The sequence below is a fragment of the Cheilinus undulatus genome, linkage group 16, assembly GCF_018320785.1.
Source record: "Cheilinus undulatus linkage group 16, ASM1832078v1, whole genome shotgun sequence".
In the NCBI taxonomy this organism is placed as follows: Eukaryota; Metazoa; Chordata; class Actinopteri; order Labriformes; family Labridae; genus Cheilinus; species Cheilinus undulatus.
The window spans coordinates 8737717-8754831 of NC_054880.1; the positions used below are offsets into that span (position 1 = coordinate 8737717).

Here is a 17115-nt window from a genome sequence, read left to right on the forward strand (position 1 = left end):
ACTTGAGGTAATGTTGGTACCTGTCTTTATACTTTACACTGGTATGTTTTTCATCTCAGTGCATGCATGAGATGCCCACAGCTTTTTAGATTAGAAAGCAGTGCACCTTAAATGGCAAGATAATCCTGCTGATTTTCGGTCTGATTTCCCCCTATCGCCTGAAGTCAGCAAAGGCCCACTTATGTGATTGTTTGTTAGATTATGTTGCCAGATTTTCCTGTGGTTTGAGGTGTGTTAAGTGTGATTTTACTGTACCTTGTCTGTAAGGATCAGGCTTGAAATTGAAGGTATGTGACATATTGAATATTTATGATAGGAAATCCAGTTGTGTGTGGAAACACTGCCAAGCATGCTATCTGTTATGTAGAAATAAATGATAGCCAATCAGGAAGTAAGCTGACTGAAGGAGGAAGCACAACAAACTAGTCCTGCACTACTACTGTAGTACATATTACAATGTCATGCACAATCACATAATCGCAAAAAAGGCTGCAATTATTTTTAAATTACGTAGTACTTGAAAGATTTAGAAAAATGCATGCAGAAAGGACTGTAAGTTTACAATAGTGCCACCATTGCACTTTGTAGAAATACTACTACTTCAGGAACACTTTGTCAAGAAACACATATGATTTGTGTTTTTTTTTTTTTTTTTTTTTCAGTTATCAATTTGCACTCATTACCATTGTTCATATTTGGCGGTGTGGCTGTTCTGGGGTCTCCTCTGCCCTTCCATGATCTACAGTATGTGGAAAGCATCAACGGGAAAAAGTGCAAAAAGTGGCATGCAGCAAAGCATGGCCAGGCTAGAGCAGCTTAAATATGGCAAGTTCAGTGCAATTAGCCAATAGCGTGCTTAGAGTGAATCATCTGACATTAGTTATATGGCAGCTCTTGACCACATGGCTTGCCTGAGCTAATGCTATATGCCCATTTTAAACCTGTTAGTGTGTACCAGGCTCTGCAGACCAGATTTTACAGTAGGTGTTCAAAGTGTTGTTGATTTTTTTGGATGCAGAGTAAGAGCGACGCCTTTGGGTAAAGTTACTATTGATGTTGCATCACCTGAGGATGCAAAACTGACCTCACAAAGGGTTTATAAATCAGAAAATGTTGATGTTTTACTCCATTGACTAGGCAGCCATATTTGACAAAATTGGAGTAAGAATCTGTTGGGAAATGACAAAATCAAAAATCACAAAGGTGTTGTTGATACTGGCTCAGATCACTGTTAGTTTTTCAGGTGGAAAGGAAAATAAACAAGTGGTTCTTCTGTGTTTCAGGGTTTGTAGAGAACATTTTGCTGTTTGTTTCTTGATAAAGCCATATGCACATTGGCTTTAGTGTCACTTTATACACTTTATTAAGAACTCTGTAAAGGTGGCTATGGATCAGTGGCAGAGTTGGTTGTCTCTCACTTGGCCAGGTTTGATGCTGCTGCATCAGTGGTGTGAATGAATGGGTTGATTAATAATGATGGACATATATGTAGCATCCTCCGCCATCAGTTTATGAATGTTGTGTGAATGGGTTAATGTGACCTGTGGTGCTTTGAGTTGTCAGAAGACTAGGTGACTTCGGGACGCCCTCTTATTTAGATGTATGGTTGCAATGATCTTGACTGTACGGGGCTGGAATGAAATCTGTCTTAGAAGAATCTGGCAGAGCAAAGAAAAATTTGACTGTAGATTTGGTTTCCAAGCTCTTAAAGTCCATGCTTTTAATAGATAATGTAGCATAAAGGGTTTATTTGAAGCTACAGGCATGGATTAAAAGAGGAAAGAGAGAGTCCAAGGAGGGGATTTTTGAAAATAGAAAGTATTAGAGATAAAGAGTCCTGCAGGATGGGATTGAAATCACACTAGAACATTGTGCTTGTCTATTAATTCTGTTGTTTTTCTGCTCTGAAAAGGAGAGATATATCAGTGTAAGAACGAGCTGTTGAGCTGCTTTATGTAAAATAAAATCAGAAAACACTGGCTGTATTCGAAACCACCCACTAGAGACTAATGCCACAGACAGTTGTACCGTCAACTGCCAGTTGGTTGGTATTTATTTTCTTGGTTGGTTTCCTGTCTTGGAAAAATTGAAGTAAACAATAGGCTGTTTAGAGTCGTGCGATCCCAGTGATGTGTGAATGTCAGATGAGGAGCAGGGAGTGAAGAATGATGGTTAGTAATCAATGAGAATGGAACAAAGTTAGTGTTAAAGCTCCTGGTGGACCTGCACGCCAGAGTTATCATCAGAAAATGTCATGTAGTCCTGCGGACCTCCTACCGCACATCTAGCCAGATGAAGTGAGACAAGAGTCTTTAGGAGTCTTAGCTAAGAGGCTAGCAGTGGCTTTTTAGCAGCTTTTCCCCTTTATTTTGTTGTAAAGGTTCTTTTAATGGAAACACTGATAGAGTAGTAAGCAAATAAACCTTGTGAGGTGAGCAACCTAGAAATTGTGTTGCTCGCAAAAGAGCTGTCACTTTTATATAAACAGCAGAAGTTGGCTATCTTTTCTCTCATTTTTATCATTATTTAAAGCACATTTAGAAATCCCAACTGGTACCAAATGAAGAGCCATTTTGTAGCCAAGAGAGACAGATTTCCCACTGCCACGGTCTTTGGATGCACAAGTACAAGCAAGACCAGGGTTTAGCACAAGTAATTGTACTGAACCAAATTAGACCACCTGGGGGAATTGGACTATACGTAAAGTGCTGTCTGACACTTCTCTTCCAGACTTTAGATGGAGGCTTTTAATTCATGCCTGCTGCTATTTTCAACTTTCTAAATGTTTTTGCTACAATGTGTCACTACTTTCAGAGCATAAAAATACCTAGGGTGGTTTTGTCCCCAGTTTGAATGGTTGGCACAGCGGTGAACTGCACATTTGATAGAGCTTTTCTAGTTCAAGTTGTCTTGGCAGCATAGTCCATCGATCCTCTGACTGCAAGGCTGAGATCAACCCCATTTTTGGACTGGTGCATAGGATGACAGGTTCGCTGAGCAAGACAGTGTGGCATACCTGGTGTCTGAGCATGTGGACGAAATATAGACCCGTTTGGAACTTGGTCCTCCTGGTCTTACTATACTCTTGTGAGGCCTGGATGGTAATGGCCAGAGGCGCCGACTGGACAATTTCTCTTTTGCACATTTTTTTGGGTGTTGCTGGCAAGACTGTGTATCTAATGCTGATGTGCTCAGGAAAGCGGGGATGGGAAGGGTCAGCTGCCTGATATGGGAACAACAGCTGCACTTTTACAGGCCTTTCCTGGGCCTGATCCAGCTCATTACATACTGTGTGCCCAGGACCCAGGAGGGGTCAGCTTGGAAGATACCTAAAGAGATGGGACATGGGCCTGGTGCAGGGTTGGAGGATAGCCATGAGGAGGCCAGACCAGTACAAGACCAAAGTTGATACAGCCAAGTGCCAAACGGTATATGCTCCTATGCAATGATTTGAAGGCAGTAGTGATGCACAATATTATTGGCATGATACTGGCTAAAATGAGGTTCGAAATAATGGCATATCAGTGAAAATCCAATGTTATGCATCCCTGGGAGAAAGTAAATTCACATGCATTTGATTTGCATGTAACTGAGTTAATGCTAATGCTAATAACGCTTATACTATTCTGTTGCTATGGATACATGATGTTGTCGTCTGCCATTTCAACCTCTTACTGGTCGGTGCTTTGCAGACTGGTCTGATGGATACTGGGTATGTTTTGCACACAGAATATCTTGCATTTGTTGCATACTGCATCCTGCATGTTGGCTGAATCAGAACATACTGCTAGTATTCAGCGTTTTTGAATACAGCCACTGTTAAAAAGAGAAAAGAGCTGCAGCAGATCCTCAGCTGCTATAGAGGAGTGAATACGGCTGAAAACTGCTGCGAGGCTCTGAGTGTGTTGATAATATCTGCCTGAGTGCTCCTGTGAGTGTCTATGAATATCCTCCATCTGTGCGTGTTCGTGTGCATGCTTTCACGTCCTCGTGTACGCTGAACTCTGAACATGCATATGAGAGTGTCCTCTTTATTTCCACATTTGCATGCAACTGTTCAGGCTCTAATGCGAGCACGCTCTCATCTGTGTGTGTGTGTGTGTGTGTATGTGTATGTGAGAGAGAAAGAGTGTGTGCTCTTTATTCTGAATTATAAACACGTGACTGGATTGAGCGTGATGCATCCAGCCAGAAATCCCTCAGGTCGCTGTGGAGCTGAAGTGTTACTACAAACCTGCAGAGAGAGAGAAAGAGAGAGCGAGAGAGAGGAGGAGATGGAAAATAGACTGGTAACAATAATCTGATCCACATGCACGTTTGGTTTGATTGTAAATCATTCTAGGTAGACAGAGAACAGCTTAGGGAGGTGGAGAGATGAAAAATAAGGACGTAGGTGCATTCTTGGAAGGTTTAGATTACCATTTTTCACATATTTGACTCTTGAAGTGGATTTACACTTTAAACAGTGGTGGCTTAGGTGAATACAGGAACTTGAATCATGTGTTTTCTCTGTACTTTTGTTACCTAACCAAGCTGACTTTATTTTAGCTGCATCATTTTACAGCCAGAAACTCATCCTGTGAGAATCAGCTGAGCAGACAGTGCCTTGATGTCAAAACCACCAAATGTCATGGATAAAGCATATCTTTCTCAGTTTAGCCTGAAAAACACTTCCATTTTATATCACTAAAGGCCCAGAATGGTTTACACCAATTTCCTACAGATTGAACATCCTATCATTTTCTAACTATCAACCATTAGAAGAACAAAGCAACAGCAAAAAACCTAATTGGATGACACATTTCCATTCAGCTCATCTAGTCAGGGCTGGTCTCTCTTATGTATCCTCAGAAAGATGAAGAAGGTAGTTAAAACACTGACATTCAGTAAGGCAGAGAACTCTGGATGGAGAGTGATGCAGGCTGTAGGCGTCTCTGAGCCCCTATCCTCCATCAGATATGTCCTGAGGAATTGTTGTGAAATCCGAATCATGACGGCAACTCTTGTGGGCATGGACTCCCCCAGTTTTGACACCTAAAGCCAGCTAGCCAGTCTCTACTAAAGTTTTCCTCCCTCTCTTTTTTCTCCCACCAAGTCCCCATCTGTAAAAGTTCTGCTGTGGACTCTGGCTCATAAAAGTATCCCCTCATATCCACATTAAACGGCACATCATCCTTTTGGTCAAAATAGCTCATTTTATTGTCCTCTTAGCTTGATTATGTTTATTTTCCTCTGCTGAAGAACACAGATGCAAACAGCTGTTCAGATACACCAAGGCAGAAGAAAATGTAGCCTCATACTGCATTGCATTTCCAAAATGATTTGTGTGCAGCCGGAAGCACTAGCTGGCACTTTTAAAACTGCTTTTCTCTCTCAATATGTGAAATTAATCCTTGAAAACTAAACCAGGCTGCACAACGGTGCAGTGGTTAGCACTGTTGCCTCATGAAGGTTCCTGGTTCACTTCCCTGTCAGGGCCTTTCTTTGTGGAGTTTGCATGTTCTCCCCATGAATAGGTGGGTTCTCTCCACCAAAGACATGCTGGTTAGGTTAACTGATAACTCTAAATTTGCTGTAGGTGTGAATGTGAGCGCGCCTGGTTGTCCGTCTCTACATGTCAGCCCTACGGTTGACTGGTGACCAGTCCAGGGTGTATCTCGCCTCAATTCAAAGAGTGGTCAACAGGGCTAGGCTGAGCAGGATGCTCCCTTGGATTGCTGCATGGACGTATCCAGTGAAGCCATGACATTTGTCCTTGCCTGCAGGGTCTGTTTCTAAAGCATAGAGCAGCTGGAGACGAGAGATCACAAAATCATGATACAACTGCGCATTCATGCAGGACTTGCGAGATCTAATAACAGATCATTATTCAGTTTTTTTCTTGCATCATGGGTGAGCACATAAGGAAATTAAAAGGTTTATATAAAATAAATCCTGTGGTTTTCCACCTCAAAAATTAACTTCTCCTCATCTACTGTGTCATATTACCTCTGTAAGCATCTGACCAACTGATAACTTGTGGCTTGTGCCACTTGTTGAGATGTGATGTTGACATAGTGATGAGATGTAAAATCAGGAGGGAACTGTTAGACCTCCAGTGCTTATAAATGTGCATCCCTAAAGCAGGATACATTTATCTGAATGTGAATGTTTGCATATGCATGATGGCTTCTCTGTGTTACCTGAGCCTGTGAACTTCCTTGGAGATTAACCCACCGTCATTGCAGCATCTGCAATATAATCTTTCTCACTGCTCACTAAGGATGCTCTTTAACCAGGCAAATGCCTACAGAGCTGAGAGAAAATCAAGTGAAATATTTGGGCTATTTTTGTGAAAGAAAAGGAGGAAATGTGTTGTGCAGAAACCATAAAGGAATGTACTTAATTCATGATACTACACGGATGTTTTCTCCCCTTTTCAAACAGCATCTTCCCTTAAAAATCCCATTTTTTATTTTCTTGGCAAGCAAGCCTGTATTATTTTAGTTTTTTGTTTGAATCAGCTGTTATCAGGCGGCAGCTTTGACACTTCCAGGTCAGAAACCTTGCTGATCAAAAGCAGAGCTATAAACCTCAGTTTCCCATGAGTCTGTGCCTGCTGGAGGACGCATGAACTCACTGACCTGCGATGAGTTTGAGAGGAAGCATCTGCTGCAGAAATACTGCACAGCTTTTTACCAAGGCGGTCTGAAACGATAATCCCTCGCTAAACTGGAGAACACGGGGAGAAGGCTGTGCGTCAAATATACATGAGACGTAGGAGATCGACTCAGCAACATGAAATCGTCAACAGTTTGACATGTGATAAAAACAAACAAGACAGATGAAGAGAAATCCTAAATCGGAATAATCTGATCCTCGTTCCATCGCTCCGGGCTCATCTGTTCACAAAACCTCATGCAAATCTGTTTGGTTTTTAAATCCAGCTGAGAAACTGACACGAGAGGAGACCGATGGTGAAAGCAGAAGCGGGGAGGCTTCGGTGGGAACTACAGAGGAAAACAAACAAGTCAAGACTCGAATACATGATTAGTACACGAACATTTTCACAGGAAACTAAACAGACAAACAAACCAGAGTTAACTTGAAGCGTCTAAATTTAGAGCTGGCTGTTTGCCTGACATTTACATTTGACTGGTCTCACTTACTTGTACTGTAGGATCAAATTCAGCTGCTGATGATCATAAACAACCATGGTAAATACATTTAAATGGAGTCCAAAACTAAAGAAATAAGTAGAATGAGGCTGTACTGGAAATATCACAACGTTAAGATAGATATAAGAAAGCATGTTAGACGTCCCTCTACATCAGTATTTTGAATCACACTCAAAGTTTCCTGTAAAACTGTCCATATGACACACTGAACAGACATTACATAATATTATAAAATGTTGCTTCGGCTTGCAGATACTTCGCTTCCCTTTTCAGAACGTCTCTACAACCATCATTAATGCTTCATTAGAGCAGTGTAGGATGTTTTTCATGGACTCATTTGAGTCCTAAACCTTTCAAACAAACAACTAGACATCAAATTTGCCGTTTTATCCATGTAGCAACGTCCATGGAGCAGATGGGAGTGTGCAAAAAACTGCAGTTCCCACTGTGTCCACTTGAGGCTAGCTGCAAAAGCAATGAAAGCTCTGTTAACATCCATATAAAATGCCCATGTTCATCTTTTTGTTTTCTCTGAGCAACACGACACACTTTTCACATCGCCTTGTTTCTGTTTTCCTCTCTGTCACTCATGTTGCCACGGACCAAGGAGTGAGGAGGATTTACAAGGAGCTGGGAGGTTTTCTTTCACTTTTGTTTGTTTTATCAATGACAGGAAGTGGTGCCATACTCTCTGTGATTCTCATGTTGTGCTCTGACTCTTGTTAATTCAACAGAACTATTCAGCTCACTGCCGCCAAAAGCTTGTCAATACAAATATTAAAAGGTGTGGCTGTTGACTTTCAGGTGGGTTTATTATAGCCAGGAGGCTAAAAGCCTACTCCTCTTTTGTTGCCTCTGTCTACATCAGTGGTTCTCAAATGATGTGGCCAAGCACAATGGTGTGCCTTGTAGAAAGTTTAGGTGTGCCGTGGGAATTTGTACAACCGTGTCTTATAACTACAGCTATACAACTGTCAAGATACTTTGACATGTGTTAAAGAGGCCGCTTTTCATGGAAGTGGACGTAGTGGCCTTGAGATTCTGGCTTGATCTTAGGTGAAAAGTGGGAAAACTACTCGTCTAGATTGACAGAAGAAGACAGGCCTGCCCACAGACATGGCTGGGCCCCTAAAAGGCACAGAAAAACAGATGTCATGTCATATAATAATATCAACACCGTCACGTTGGATTAGATGCACCAATAAGGAGGTAGCTTCCTGGCTAATTTCTTAGCACTAGCTGTAGATTGACTATAACACATTTTTAATGGTCCTAGCCAACGCTAACCTTGCTTGAATTTTGGATGGGCCATATCAATCCTACTACCATATATCTAGGCCCTAGAAAGCCCCCACCCCCCCCATTAGGGAGCCTTGAGTGGAGATAGCACAGTCAAACTATTTTTGCCAGCTACTTTTGGCGGTAAAACCTCTTATCTGGTCTACTTCAGGAGATGCTAAACATGTATGTCACTCATTGTTTTTTTAAAGCCACATTTTAAAGACTCAAGTTTGTAATTTTTGTCATCACTGTGATAAAGAAATGACTGTATCATGACCATATTATGACCACAGGATGTACAGCATGGAGTCCTAGCAGGGATATCCACCTCTAATACAAACCAAGCTTTATCATCTCTTTCCCAAGGGTCATTAGAGCCTGTGCCCACACTAGCACTGGCAGCACTTTCGGAGTGTTCTGAGCGCTCAGCGCCCTAGGTGGAAAAAGCGCCTTCAACATCACCTGTTTTTGTTGCTGTACTTGAAGCACCCTCAGATGAAAACTGTTCAACTTTAGGAACAGTGCTGTGCTCATCAGTGTCACTTCTCCCTCACTTGCCAGTCAAAATCAAGAAAGGGGTGGGACTTCTGATTATAACTAGAGAGAAACCAATCTCACTTGTCTTGTTTTGTCTTTTCTTGTGGGTAGTTTTCAGGTCTGCAGCTGCTGCCTGTGTCCGGTCAGGATTCCTTTACATTTTCTGCACGTCTTCTGTGTGATATTTCCACATATCCACATAAGAAGCACATAAAGCTACTTTAAAACTTTACAGATTCCACTGTGCAGGATACATTTTGTGTAGCAACAATAAGCGCAGGCGGGAAGCGGTCTAGAATTGAGGTCCTGAGCGCTGCCAGTGTGAAAAAGACAACTTAGCTATGGACACACAGCCTTATTCATGAAAAACATCATGCATACTGGAGATCAAGAGCATAAACTCACCTGCAGTTGTTTTTTCTGTATGCCCTTTGAATGTATTTTGCAACCAGTGGAGTCTCCCTCTGTTGGCTGGTTGAGAAAATGCAGGTTAGATTCACAATCTGGCATTTAATTTTCTATTGGAGCTTAAATGATACAACCACTTCTTTTACATGTATGTTCTGCTACAGTGGAACTACTAAAAAATACTGCTAATAGACAAAGAAATAGTTATTCATGTGAAAAAAGCAACATTTCATGTCTAGAAGAGAATGCATCATTTGTAGGTGAGAACAAATGATGGAAATCCAGCACATTTTTATGCTGGGAAATCCCCAATAAGTGTCACTGACGCTGGGCCTAGATGCAGGGTACCGTGCAAAAGCATGACCCCCCCCCCACTGGTTTGTACTCACGTTGCTCTAAGCTTTGAGCACAGTTACTTTCTGTATATGCAGCATCATGTCATAATAAAACATATGTGGCTTTGTTTACAAGGAGTGCAACCTCAGAGTAAGCACAGAACAACTGCAACTTTACGTCTCATTTTTGGATCTTTTGGGCAGTTATGTCCCTCAGACCCTTCCAGATTTGCTTAGATCATATAGTATAATTATGCCTGTGCTTTTGGATCTTCATGTAAAGCAAAACCATGCAGGAGTGCACCACCAATCAATGCCATGTCTGAAAAAGTGTACCATGCACCATTAATAGTCTTAACATACTGGATCTTTGTGAGCCAAACATGCTTGGGCATGGTGCAGATTGCTCTGTATGAGTGCCCCCTGAGTCAACCAGTCTGCAAGAGTTCAGTTTTAAGAGGTCCCACTGTTTTCTCCAGGCATGGTTAAGCCTAAAGCTGGTGAATAATCTTTCTCTTTATCTGGAGATGGATTAGTATTTGATGTTGGCCAATACAGTCAAAGTCCAGGTATCAGAGCCACAAGGTTTTGAGCATTGACATCCAAGCTAAAAGGTGTGCCAGCTGCCTCTCTGTTTTGCAGGAAAGATCAGATGTCAATCTACCACAGTCCATTTCTCTGCAGTCACTTTGTCTTGCAGAAACAAACAATCTAAGCCGTGATGAGGCCGTCCTTCGCCTCAGGAGCTTCGAATATGACTTCCACAGCTGCTCTGACCACAGAGCCGCTTCACCTCGCAGTGAAATACCAGCGTCTAGACGACAAGAATGCCGGATAAATCCTCCAGGAATCATCATCCAGTCAGATGAGATACATGAGGGGCTTTAATACAAATATAAAGGTATTAAACTGTCAAATCTGGCTGTGCATTGATTGAGCAGGGAGTGAAAGGATTCGCTGTTTCTTTAAGAGGAGAGTGGTGAGATAATGCCATGCTGAGGCTGTGAGTGATTTAACATTCAGGGCTGTGATTAATCTCAGCAAGTGAAGGGTTAAACAAGACACTGACTCTGCACTCTGTAACACCAGAGAGAGAAAGAGAAAGAGAGAGAGAGAGAGAGAGAGAGAGAGAGATATGCCGGAGGGGGGGAGTCAAGAGCGTTCGCTTTGCATGTTTTGAAATCTCTCTCTCCCTCCGTCTCTCACACGCTCGGGCCATGTGCGGCCGCCACGTCACGTGCCGCTGCAGAAAGCATCAGAGCAAGAGAGTCAGCATGCAAGACAGAGAGAGACAGGATGAGGGAGGGAGGGGGGGAAACAGAGAGGGAGAGAGAGAGAGTGAGGTAGGAGGAAAGTGGAGGGAGATAAAGAGAGAGGGAGAGGAAACTGAAGATTACAGAGAGAATAAACACTGGAGACGAAGCACGGAAGGAGAAAAGCTGGAGGATGGCAGAGTGAGCAATGAGCAGCAGTAAACAGAGGCTAAATACTTCTTTTTATTGTCTTATAGCTGCATAATTCACATATTTATCATGTCAGCAGCCCAGAAGTATGCTCCTGTCTGCAACCATCTGAATTCAACAAGTTCTCAAAACAAAAACACCCTCCCTCCAGCTGTTTACCTATTTAAATGCTAACTAAATTATTCTGTATGATGTGCTTTTGAATCTTCCACCCCTGCATTTACCTTGAAATGAAACACCACATCTTTTGTTTGCAGTTAAGTGACTTCTTCAGAAAAAAAGCAATTCTTCTCAAATTTGCAGCTTCTGTGCTCTGACTAATTCTTTTGTCTGTATTACACCTCTTCCCCAACATACAGCGAGCGAGCGAGCTGCAGCAGATGGAGCGTGAAAATTTGTTGAGATACACTAGAGCAGCATTATCATGAGGAGGGGATGAGATTGTGTTTCTGTGTCCCTTGTGATTTCTTAATCTGCAAAATGGAATGCACGCCTGCAGAACTGCACATAATACAACCAGTGTAAGAGCTTTTACAAGCAAGTTACATGTCCCCGAGTCTGTTTGGAGACTGTGGAGGTGATGAAGACATTGTCATGTCGAGAGTCTCAATGATCCTTTGCAGAATCATTTATTGGAATCTGTTACAAAACAGACTTTTTCGCAATGCTCTCTGCTGTTGCTGATGTGTTTTACACCGAATGGCTATGTTCACACTGCCAAAAATCTTGTGCAACACGGGTATGTGCAATAAATGTGGGTTATGTGGTTGCATCTTTTACTGGTTTGTGCAACTTTGTGTACATGTGGATTATTGCTAACCTGACACACCAGAAGCATTTGTTTCACACGTCCATCTGGGAAACCTCCCATAGACAGTGTTTGGGAAAGGGCAGAGCCTTTGAAAAAAAAACTCGGAGGGTGATTGAGTTCTCTATGGAGTAAACTCCATAGAGAACTGCCTAACGCAAACCATGGCAACTGTTGACATGTCAGTACACGACTTTTGTCGTTTTTGAAAAGAAAACAACTCACTGCTGTTCTTTGTTCTTATTTTAATGAAGAAATGACGTCAAGTTCTGATGAAACTTTTGTTTTGGCAGCATCCATGCTAAGCTCTTCCGCCATAATTGCACCGGTCTCTTGTCGCTGCTTGCTTGCGTCACGACTCCGCCATGCCTGAAAGTACTGCCCCTCGTCGCTGATTGGTCCTGTCACTTTCTAACCGGACCAAAACAGTTCAGACGGGAGCTTTGCACAATGGATTCACCAGTGAGAAACACCGAAACAGGCGAATCCATCTGCTTTGCAAGGTTAGATTATTGCTGCTAATTTATTTCTTATTTTATTTGGCAGCTTAATGTGTGCTGAACTTACTATCTCCCATACGAAGCAGGTCCACATAGCTCTGGCGCCTATGCAGCAGCCTAACTGGCACGCACCTTCTCAATTATGTAACTTGTAATTTAATCTATGAGTTAATTGATTATCACTCTTGCTGATTATGAGGGTGATATCAAACATTTTGTCAATTATCTCTATTGGTCTGTCTCCCCCTCTGGTTCTGTTATCACTCTCCACTGTCTCACCTAATGTCCCACCCACAACATTGTCTGATTGGCTCAAAGCTAGGGCTGAACAATTTGTGAAAATAATTGAATTGTGATTTTTTTTCCCCCAAATATTAAAAGTGCAATTTGATATGCAATTATTTTTAGATTCTTCAAATTATGTATTGCTCGAGAAAAGTGATAATTTATTCTTTATTATTACCAGCACAATATTAGATAAATTAAACTAGGGATCAAAGATTTGACAAAGAGATCTCATTGCGATTTTGGCTCATACAGCAAGTTTTATATCAGTTGCTGTTCTGAAGGGGATAATCATTTTTTGAAAAGGAAAAGTAGGATGTTTGTAAAATATTCTAAAATAGGCACTTAAATATATGCATAATGTGTAGAGAAAAAAATCTGCAAAAAAATTGTCTCAAACTGGTATTTTTGACACATTTTAGGTTAAGAGAATATTGCACAGTCTGCAGTTTGAAAATTGCAGCAGGCCATATTGTGATTTCATCTAATTTGCGATTTATTTCCCAGCTCTACTCAAAGCCACACAAGTACTAGCCAATCAACATAAGGGCCTGAGTGCAACTGACCCATTTCCTGTTTTCCAGCTGCTCTCTGCTGTTTCCTGTCTTAACTAAACTAGTTCTAAATTGATCATTTGGCCTTATTATTTTTGATTATGCAGCGTTACTTTTAGTCACATCAGGTACATTTTATTTGCACATTGGTTCCAGTGATATCAGTTATCGGTCTCATGAACTACTAATAATAAGTGTCTGTATCGACCCTGAATACCCAATATTGGTCGACCCCTAATCAAAGTGACTGTCTGCTGTGTAGCACAGGTGACTGCCATATAGCATGTGTACTATAAGGTGAGATAAACGGCTGTAGTTGGCGATAAAATTAATCAAATCTTCTCACCAGCATCTGAAAATACCAGGCAAGCATTTCCTCATACATGTCTCTGTCAGTGGCTGAACAAGTGCCTCAGCTGAGTCAGTGGCCATACCTTCTCTCTCCTCCTATGTCTCTTGTCTTCTTTGCAATACCTGCTGCTGCTCAGAATTGATCAGCTATTCAACAATATGTTTGGTTATGATGGTTTCCTGTACACAAACAAGCAGGAAATGTAGAAGCAGCAGCCAGCATATAAACTGCAGCACTGGTAAATAGCTGACAGTCAGCTGCTTTTGCTTTTGACTGCAGTTGCATTGCTTTACTTGAGGTTTTGCGTGTATTTTTTGCACAACCTGTTCAAGACAGTGACAACAAACATAATGCACTAAAACAAGCTATCAGTGCTTTAAATTTTCCCTGTGAAAGGAGGTTTGAACCAAAGGGAACCCTGAGCTGGAGCTCCCTCCTTAACTTATCATCTTTTTTTTTTTTAGCAAAGTAAAGGAGTTCAGGCAAAAGTAGGGATGTCCTAATGAGATAGCGTTGCATTATTTATGTAACAAAGCTGCACCGTGCATACTAAAGTAAGACTTCTAAATGTTTAAAGTCAAAGAATCCTTGCAAAGATGTTACTTGCATGTATACTTCAGAATTTTGTGCAATATTTGTGCAGTCAGTGTGTGGTTTTGGTGTCAGGAAGTTAGAGTGTGGTGAAAACACTGGAATTCTGATGCATTTATGCGAAATCTGCATTTCTCAAACAACTTTAGGGTCTTCTTGTGTCTCATCATGTTGTGTGCCAAGAGTCTGATAATCTGATCACTGCAGAGCGTCAGCAGTGATTTACTAAGACGAGAGAGAGAGAGAGGAAGAGAGAGAGGAGGAGGCGGGGGGGTGCATTTCACTACTATCTGCTGTGACATAACTCCCAGTCACTGTGTTTACATTATGAACAGGACTCCTGGGGTGTGTCACCTGGACTGGATTGTTTCTGGTCTCTGTGTTAATGTGTGCATGCATCCGCTGCTGTTGTTGCGCTCTCATGTGAACGTGCACGTGCCTGCCTCTGTGTTTATTTGTGTGCAGAGGCGAGTCACAGCCTGCTGGGGTGTGTACATGGACGCCCATGTGGGCTCTCACAGTGTTATCGTGACAGTGATGGATAGAAAACAGATGTTACAGATGATGTCAAGGCAAAAAAATCATCATATTCAATTTAAATATTATAATAATATGACTTTTTTTGAAATAAATAGAATCAAAACAACTTAAGGCTAACATTTGTTGTTATCTGTTTATGCTAAATACACAGAAACAGACTTTATTTTGAAAAATAAATGCTTTTACTATTGACTCATCATTATTGCTGTTTTACATAAACTTCAAGTGCACTTCTACCGCTATTCAATAGCAGCAGAACCAGCACTAACCCGTTTACTACAGCCATTTTGTTTGCATAAACAAATAAAAAAGCAAGTAAAAGCAGAAGTGATATGACCAAAACAAATGTGTAAGGATGTTTAAAGGCAAAATTATCTCAGTTGATTTGAAAGCTGAATTGCTGACCTCTTTTTGGAGAAAAAAAACATGCCTCATCAGGTACTAAGAGCTGGCTTGTGGATTAGTTTGATCCATGTCACTCCTAAAACACACCTTTGTATAATCAAGACACTTGAAGGGAAGCCTGCAGACCCAAACAGCTGATCAGAGCTGAGGCGGAGGAGCACGTAGCCGGTAGCCTACATTGCAAAATAGTACCACAGAAGCTTTCTGGATGTAAAATAAAATGCCTCAAAAATGATCGATATGGTGTGCACTCGAGCTAATTTTACCATTTTTACCTAAAATTTTCCAAATGAGCCGTCTGTAGCACTGTATTGCCTAGCTTCCCCAAGCACTTTGTGCTTAAAGGAACAATGCTCGAGGCTAATGCCACGTTATTGCTAGGTACCTTATACAACCCAACTTCAAAAATACCAAACTATCTATTCTATCCTCTGTGTTCTGCAACAGGATAGTGCACTGTCAAGATAGCAAAGTTTAGACCCAAACTTCTATCTGCTATGCACCATAAAGATTGTGCAATCAAAACAAGGCCCTGTATGTTTGCCATGATCATGTTTAATGTCCCAAAATAACGCTTAGTCAGAGTTAGCTTCTAGCTAGCAAGTAGTTCTGTTAGATGTTAAAAAGCTTCGAAATTTACAAGTGAAGCACTTTAGGCATTCACTGTGGAAAAATACCCCTTACACTTTGAGATGATTGCATCTTACTTGCTAATTCATTTAAGACTCAGTACTGCAGCTATAATGCTACTAGTGCTAATTCTACCACTGGTGCTATTAGCATGTTAGCTTTGCCATCTTACATCCATCAAATACTTAAATACAATAATGTTTCTTTTTATTTTTTTGTCTTATTTTTTTCAAATGTTATTTTGAGGGCTTTTTCCCCTTTATTGTAATAATAAGAGATGAACCAAACAGTCCTCGGATCATGGATTAATCCTACAACCAGTGCATGGATGACTCTAGCCTCTTTATTTGGGCGCCTACTCCAACTCAGGCAACCTGGTGGCTGTTATGACCAAACATCCATGACTTTATGAACCAGTGGTCTTAATTGCAACTACATAGGCTTGCAACTGGGCTTATATTGTGGTTTCATACTGTTTCCTATAATTTAAGTGAGGTAAATGACAGAATCTGTGAGGTGTCTCAAGAAGGAATTTACCCTCCATGGTTTTGATTTATGATTTGAAATCATAAATGTTGAATGCTCAGTATTTGCAATCAGATCCTGTTTTTGTTGAACACCAAGGACAGTTGAGGAGGCACGAGTGGGATTGCCACCAGCAACCTGATGCACCAGCTATTCTGAAGTCATTTCTTAAGATATGATGTCAAGTCCATGCTATGTTAAAACCAGTTAAGTTATAACTTAAGTTGTGTCATAATCACCACAGTGATGTAAGGTCTATCTTAACTGGCAGAGCTTAACATCCAAACTAGCCAAAATACTGTCACAGATAGGACATTTTCACTTCATCTAACCAATCAAAGGAATTTTTACCATGCTGTTTGTTACAGCGCTGCCTCTTATGTTGAATTGTCTTGAAAAAGGCTGAAAAAAGCTTCTGTGTAAAGCCGTTTATCCTCGAACAGTGCTGAAAGTTATTAAAAATACAACAAAGCATTTTGCAGAAGTGATTCCCGAAGCCTGCAGCCTAAACCTAGCCAGTATAAAAGTAGTGCACTGACATCGAGTGGTGCAATCGTCAATAACACAAGATTATATAACAGTGCATGTGCAAATTATCTCGACTAATGGAAAATGACAGTGTTATTGATCATGGAGAATGCAATACTAAAATCCTCAGTTCCACGTCATCGCGAGTTATCCCACCTTTTCAAACGTTCACCATGGCAGCCACATTTTACAGAGGACTTTACACCTAGTAGGGGG

General features: G+C 41.2%; 1 protein-coding gene across 2 annotated transcripts in view; it reads left to right on the forward strand.

Annotated features, from left to right (window-relative positions):
• dbpa (D site albumin promoter binding protein a) overlaps positions 1-17115 on the forward strand; it is a 54247-nt gene that overhangs the window by 19772 nt on the left and 17360 nt on the right. The window lies entirely within an intron of this gene.